Raw genomic sequence first — 6,972 nt, forward strand, 5'->3', positions numbered from 1 at the left:
ATCAGAACGAAAATGTCCTCTCTAGTCTCTCGATAACATAGAGCAAGGATAATTTACGTTTAATTTACATCATACCCCTCCGGGTTAAAGGTCAAGGCCTTGCGCCCCTGGGAGTACTAAACCACCATTTGGGTTTTCTCCCTACTTCTGCCAATGTATGAGCACTTTCGGAAATAATTGTTGCATCAATAATGTGAATAGAAAGTGTGGGTTGATATGAAAAGTTGACCTTGACCTAATTTTAAGGTTAGGACCCAATTTTAGGCATATCATCATCAAATAAGGTTGTTTCAACCTCAACGAAATTGCCTTCCTTAGCCCAGAGCAAGGCACAGTTAGGCTTAATTAACATCATTCCCCTCTGGGTTAAAGGTCAATGTCAAATGGCGGTTTGAAAAAACCAGTGTTTTTTGTCATCGCTCAATTTTGTCAACGTGGAATCTCAAAGAACGCGTGGCCTTCCAAGTTGTTCTTCCATCACAATAGTGCACCTGCACTGAAGTCATGCACCTGGTATTTGATTAATGTCCTTGACCTGCCTTTTAGGGATTGTGACCTAATTAACAAAAAAACACCTTTTTGATCATAACTTGAATAATTTTCGTCTGATTTTCATGATGTTGAGTTTTTTGGAGAGACTATAGATGTGGACACTTTTTCTTAATTTACACTCTATCCCTAAATGTTGAAGGTCAAGGTCATATGGCAGTCCGAAAGAAATATGCCATAATTGTATCATGGGCCAAGGGTACGTCGCGGGCAATCGCGAAGGGTAAGCCGGGGGAGGTTTACCCTTGGGGATTGCTTTGTGATCCCAGATATCTAGCTTATAATGTTTGTTCAGGATATTTTAAAATGCAATTCCTGTTTTCACATTATTTGGTTCCTCCTAAGAACACAAGGGTAGTCCAGCATGCACACGAGATTTTTTGAATGCCCCTTAATTTCTATTGTTCGACATTTTCTACAAGCTATGTTGTAGAAAACAGTCCAAGTCCAAACAAAATATATAAATACGGAAAGCCACGTCTTGTCTCCCGTCCCTTCTTTTCTATACTTTGCCACATGGCACATCTACTATAAAAGAGAGCCGTTTGTCTGTCTGTCTGTCTGTGTGTCACCATTTTTCTCAGAGATGGCTGAACGGATCTTCGTCAAACTTTCAGAAGTTCATCAGTGAGTGTCTGTGAGTGTTTTAGGCCAAAAAAACAAGACGGTTCACAAGACGGTTCACAAGAATTTTTTCTCCTTCTCATCCACCTCCCCCAAAACGGAGGGGCCTATCAAAGCAACCTCTCCCCTTCCCCCCCCCCCCCAAAATATGTACATGTGGTATATCTTACCCCTCCCTCTCCCCTCACCTCTCGCACCCCTCCCCATTCCACTCCATTCCTCACCCCTCCCTCTCCTGCCTCCTCCCACCCCTCCCTCCCCCCACCTCCTCACCCCCCTGCCCCCGGCAACGCCGGGTACTCCTGCTAGTACCATATAAAGGGGCCTTTTCTATGCCCCTGGCATTTTCCCCAAAAATGAAGTGGAACAAGAGAGCGGATGAGTTCGTGAATGATGTCCATTAAATATCAAAATACATGTGAAACTTAACAGTAATGATAATAATGGCTTTCCTTAAAAGGAACTTCAACCACAGGAGGCCAAAAAGCCCATCAAACCAACTTCTTTCCTGGAAGTTCTCGCAGTGTCCATGTGTTTTCTACCTCCCCCCCCCCCATCCCCTTTCCCATGCCTCCTCCCTCCAAGCCCTCTCCCTCCCACAGATCTCCCGATGTCCCTGTTCTCTAATGTTGTACTTGTGTGCTTCCCTCTCTCTCCTCATCGTGTCTCCCGCTCCCTTTATAATATATTTTATGTGTCCGTTTTTTTTTTTGTGATTAATGTTAGCTCTTACACGAGCCTCGATCTTGTATACGAAAAAACCCAAATAAAACAACCTGCACAGTGGCTGCCAACCGATGGTTATTTGTCCGTGCTGTGTCCTTTTTAAATATTAAGCTTCAAGCAAAGAAGCAGCACATACCATTTTAAAAGTATTTGGTATGATTTGTTTGGGGTTATCAACCACTGACCTCCCAGACTCAGAGCAGACTCATTCTAACCATTACACCACTCAATTACCACCATTAGACAAAGTCTGATTAAATGATAATCGAAACTCGAGTGAAGTTTCGAAGCCACGCCATTTCGAATCCACACGCTTCCCACCTGAAGAAAATTTAAGAGACAGCAAAAAAATTCCACCAGGAATGACCCAATATGAGAATTGTTTTTATCTGCTTTGACCACTGTGACCCGAAGAACCCCAACCACTGGGGCATTAACCGGGGGTCAATTCAAAAAAACAAAAACATCGTTACATATTTCATGCCTTCGAGTAAGGGCATTTTATGAGATATTTCACAAATCTGTTAACTAAATTGTTACCAAAAAATTTCTTCACCAATATGTTTGTAAAGGTGTGTAATAACATGTGTTAAAATGTTGAAGTTCAACTCCCGTGGGAAACCCAGAAAAAAAGTTGTTGAATTCGGGTACCGAAAAATTATTTTCGAGAATTTTTATTTTTTTTAATCGGCCCTTAAGTAACTTATGAGGGGTCAAATAAGGGTTTTTCATGATTCTGAGTTGATTGTTAACATTTATATTTTCACTTTTACATTTACACACAAAGTAGCTTTTATTTCACATACATATATAATACTCAAGAGTTATTTCTCATTCACAATGTCAGAAGTTTCAACATTCATTGTCTATGTCTTCTTGAGACTCAACAACATCATGACTGCAGTTTCTGCATGTAATGCCATTACAGACTCCACAGGCCGAGATGCACGTGACCCCATTCTTCTTGCAGCTGCATCGCCGGTTGCTGCAATCTCCATGACAATTACAGCTCGTGAACTGCAATAGCTCCTCAGGAGCCGTGGGGTCCAGTGTTGGAACTGGCTCATACCCATGCACACCTATTGTCCATCCATAGTCACTGGGGTTCAGAGACATGCTCTGTAGAAGGATCCAGTCCCGGGTCTGCAGGTAGGCACGGAGTGAATGTTGTGCAGCTGCACCCTCTGTTGGAGGTAGAGTCTCTGGTTTGATCACTCCTGCCGCTGCCTTCCTTGAGAACATGTTGTACCGAATTTCACCCAATGTAGTATCTCGTCCATGGTAAATGTACTTGAAAATCGCAAGTGGTGCCAGATCTGGCAAAGGTGGTGCCGGAACTGGCAAAGGTGGTGCCGGAGAGGTGACTTCGATCCAACCCATTGAGTGAAAGGGAGTGTTTCCGTGAATAGAGACAATGTTTAAATCTATATTGTCTCCAACAAACTGAGTGACTGTATTGTTTGTTTCCCCAACCTCCATAAAGACCACCTGATCATTACTTGACAATTCACTTTCACTGGCTGGCACTTTGGCTGTCATCACTGATTGATCCTCAAGCGCAGCATCAACCGCAACCTCATCATTGATCTGTTCATCGGTTTCCTCCACAATGGTGTCAAGAATGCCAGAAGTATCTGGAACATCATCTCCACTCCTACTATTAAGGAAGCAGTATTTGTAGTTTTGTGTCTCCGTGTAAGACTCAGTGTATCCCAGCCGGTGGAACTTGTTGAGCATCCATTTTGACCAAATCTATGATCAAGTTGTATGGCAAGCCCCATTTGGTGTGGCAATACTCCAGACCGAGGTCGACAGGCCTTAATAAAATTCTGCCCCCAAACGGCAACTCTTTCGTCTGTCTTGACAATCGGTCTCAAGAACATCTGAAGGCTTGCAGGAACAAGTGTCAGCTGACTATCGATGTCAGTCATACTGTGTGTGGTGGGGTATGACTTTGGACCTAAATCAATCAAGGCAATATCATTGGATATGAACTTGAGTGCCGTCTTTATGATCTGAGTCTTCTCATCTCCATGGTCAAGATTAGCATGATGCACTCGCAGAATATTGTCGGTGCCATCTTTGAGACAGAGTACATCTGCCCTTCTTTCCTGTGTTGTGAAATACAAGGTGTCTTCGTATTTCTCTAGAAGTTTTATCTTTAGCCAATGCTTTGAATAAGAAAGGCTCTTCTCTGGTGACTGATCAAACTCCTGCAGCTTTTCATGGACTTGGTCCATGTTCATTACCCCCATGCTCTAATTCTGAGTCTAACCATTCGCAGAATTCAATAAAAACTGCCTCTCGCTCCTCATCAATACTCCTCTGTCCTCTCTTCCTTCCTCATCAGTCTTGGACAAACTGTCACCTCTCGCAAACATAAGTTTGCATCGCAAATGGTACAGTGTTTCTTCTGCTACCAAGTCGTTGATCCCTTCCAGGCGTCCAGTGACTTCAGTGCTCCAGTCATCCCCGCGACTCCGTGCTGTCTTCAGCAAGCTTGCCTTCAGTGTATCTGCAGTCAAATTATCTGGCACTCTGTATTTCTTTCTAGCTTGTGCTGGATTATTTTTGTAGAGCTGGGCTGGTTGGTTGCAAAGAATGCATACATCCTTATACAGGAGGTCAACTGACTGTGATCTTCTAGAACTGCAGCCAGTTGATGAACTGAACTCACAAGTAGTGCGTCTTCTCTTCAACTTTGATGACTCTTTCTCTGCCTTTGATGCTTGAGCTGACTTCTTGGTGGTTGCAACAAAGTTGTTGTACAGATCATTTTTACACTTCTGGTGGTACCTCAGTTTTCCTTCCTTTTGAGCCTCCTTCATACGTTCCACAACAGTAACATTTTCGACAGTTTCTGCTTGTTTCAATAAAGTTGAGTATCCCTTTGGAGTTGCCTGTATGAGCCTTTCAGCTGGTGTATCCGAGCGTGCACAGATGAAGCAATTGAGCACAGGTGGAGTAACGTCTTCATCCATATTGCTAGACTCCATGTCCTGCAAAGTAGAAAATGAGATATATTTAGAAATTATTTTTCCACAAAGGAGTGTCTGTGGTGAAATATAAATGTTAACAATCAACTCAGAATCATGAAAAACCCTTATTTGACCCCTCATAAGTTACTTAAGGGCCGATTAAAAAAAATAAAAATTCTCGAAAATAATTTTTCGGTACCCGAATTCAACAGCTTTTTTTCTGGGTTTCCCACGGGAGTTGACCTTCAACATTTTAACACATGTTATTACACACCTTTACAAACATATTGGTGAAGAAATTTTTTGGTAACAATTTAGTTAACAGATTTTCATATGTTTCCCTTACTACATCGAGTTGAAGGGTTGTATCTGGTTTCAGATCAATCGGTTGGAAAATAAGGGATGAGTCGGCATTCCGATGTTTCAGGGACCTGCCATTAATATCCGAAATCTAAAAATCTTAACCTGATGGATTGTGTGGGCTACTGTCTTGTATTAAATGTGTCAAGTTTCAGAACAATCAGCCAGGTAATAAGGAAGGAGTAGCAGAAAATAGCAAAAAAGTTAACAGACGGAGCCCACCAAACCACAGTGGACGGATGGACGGACGGACAGACAGATATCATAACCCATTTTATCAGTTCATCTCTTCGAGATGAGATCGAGATCAGATGACCTAAAAACGACGTATTTATCCATCTCTAGGGCCCACAACATGTAAGAAACTGCAAAGGGGCTATCTACATATTACATAAGCATAGAGAGCAACAATTGTAAAAAATAAAAAGGGTCACTTTTTGCGCATGTAATAAGTAGATGGAAAAATATATATATGTAAATACGGCCGCGACAGATTTTGCGTATGTATTATGTATATGGTTCCAAAGCCCATTCAGAGGTCACGATTCCAGGTGCCGTGCACAGAGGAAACTATTTACGAAACAGTCTCCTCTCAATGGACCGCAAATGTCTCCTTCTCCTCTGCAATGTAATCCAAGCATCCTCCGGCATTGCCGACGGGAAAGCCACGAGCGGACCCTGAAACATCTGGAGCCAAGTAAGGAAAATAGGCAAAGCAGCAAACGTCGCTCTCCTCATGTTCCAGCCCACCACACAAACCGCAAACATGAGTCCTCGTCCTCAACCACCGCTTTAATCCAACCACATGGCCGTGGCGCACACACTCACAGATGCCTGGGCAGGACGTTATTACATTTATTGGGGGTTTCAAAGTGCAATGTCCATTTCAAAGCACCAGCTAGCTGATTGGTAAGATGAACCCACCCCTGCTGTCACTCTCATACGCGGTCAGCCTTGCTACATCACCAATGACACAAATAAGAAGCCATCTTTCCCAAGTCTTTCACTCCTTACACGTTACTTTGCGAGCAGCGTGATTTACTTGTGTGCAATGAATGAAACCACATAGTGGTTCACACACCGTGGTTCACACACAGGAGCTCACAACCACACAGTGGTTCACACACCGTGGTTCACACACAGGAGCTCACAACCACACAGTGGTTCACACACCCACAGGGGTTCTCAACACAAGAGCTCACAGCCACACAGTGGGTCACACACCTACAGGGGTTCTCAATAACACAGGAGCTCACAACCACACAGTGGTTCACACACCTATAGGGGTTCTCAATCACACAGGAGCTCACAACCACACAGTGGTTCACACACTTACATGGGTTCTCAATCACACAGGAGCTCACAACCACACAGTGGTTCACACACCTACAGGGATTCTCAATGGCACAGGAAATCACAACTCACAGCTCACAACTGAAATGTTAAATTAATTTTACGAGTGAGGTACCCGTGCTATGCACGGGTGGGAGGCCAGAAGCAAACAGACATTACAGAAATGGCGAATGCTAAAGCATGAAACCAATAAATTCCACATTCCTGGAGCACCTTCAGTTGCACGTCAGACATGGACAGCAAGTTCGTCAAGGACTTCCATGAAAAACGTACCCGTTCGCAAACAAATAGGTACGTGTGTTCCATACCCAGTCAATGGCGAATCTGCATATGGCGATCCATGAATTCACATTTAGAAAGGAGAAACCGTCACATCATTTCA

This window comes from Myxine glutinosa, unplaced genomic scaffold (assembly GCF_964187855.1).
Source record: "Myxine glutinosa unplaced genomic scaffold, kmMyxGlut1.1 SCAFFOLD_125, whole genome shotgun sequence".
In the NCBI taxonomy this organism is placed as follows: domain Eukaryota; kingdom Metazoa; phylum Chordata; class Myxini; order Myxiniformes; family Myxinidae; genus Myxine; species Myxine glutinosa.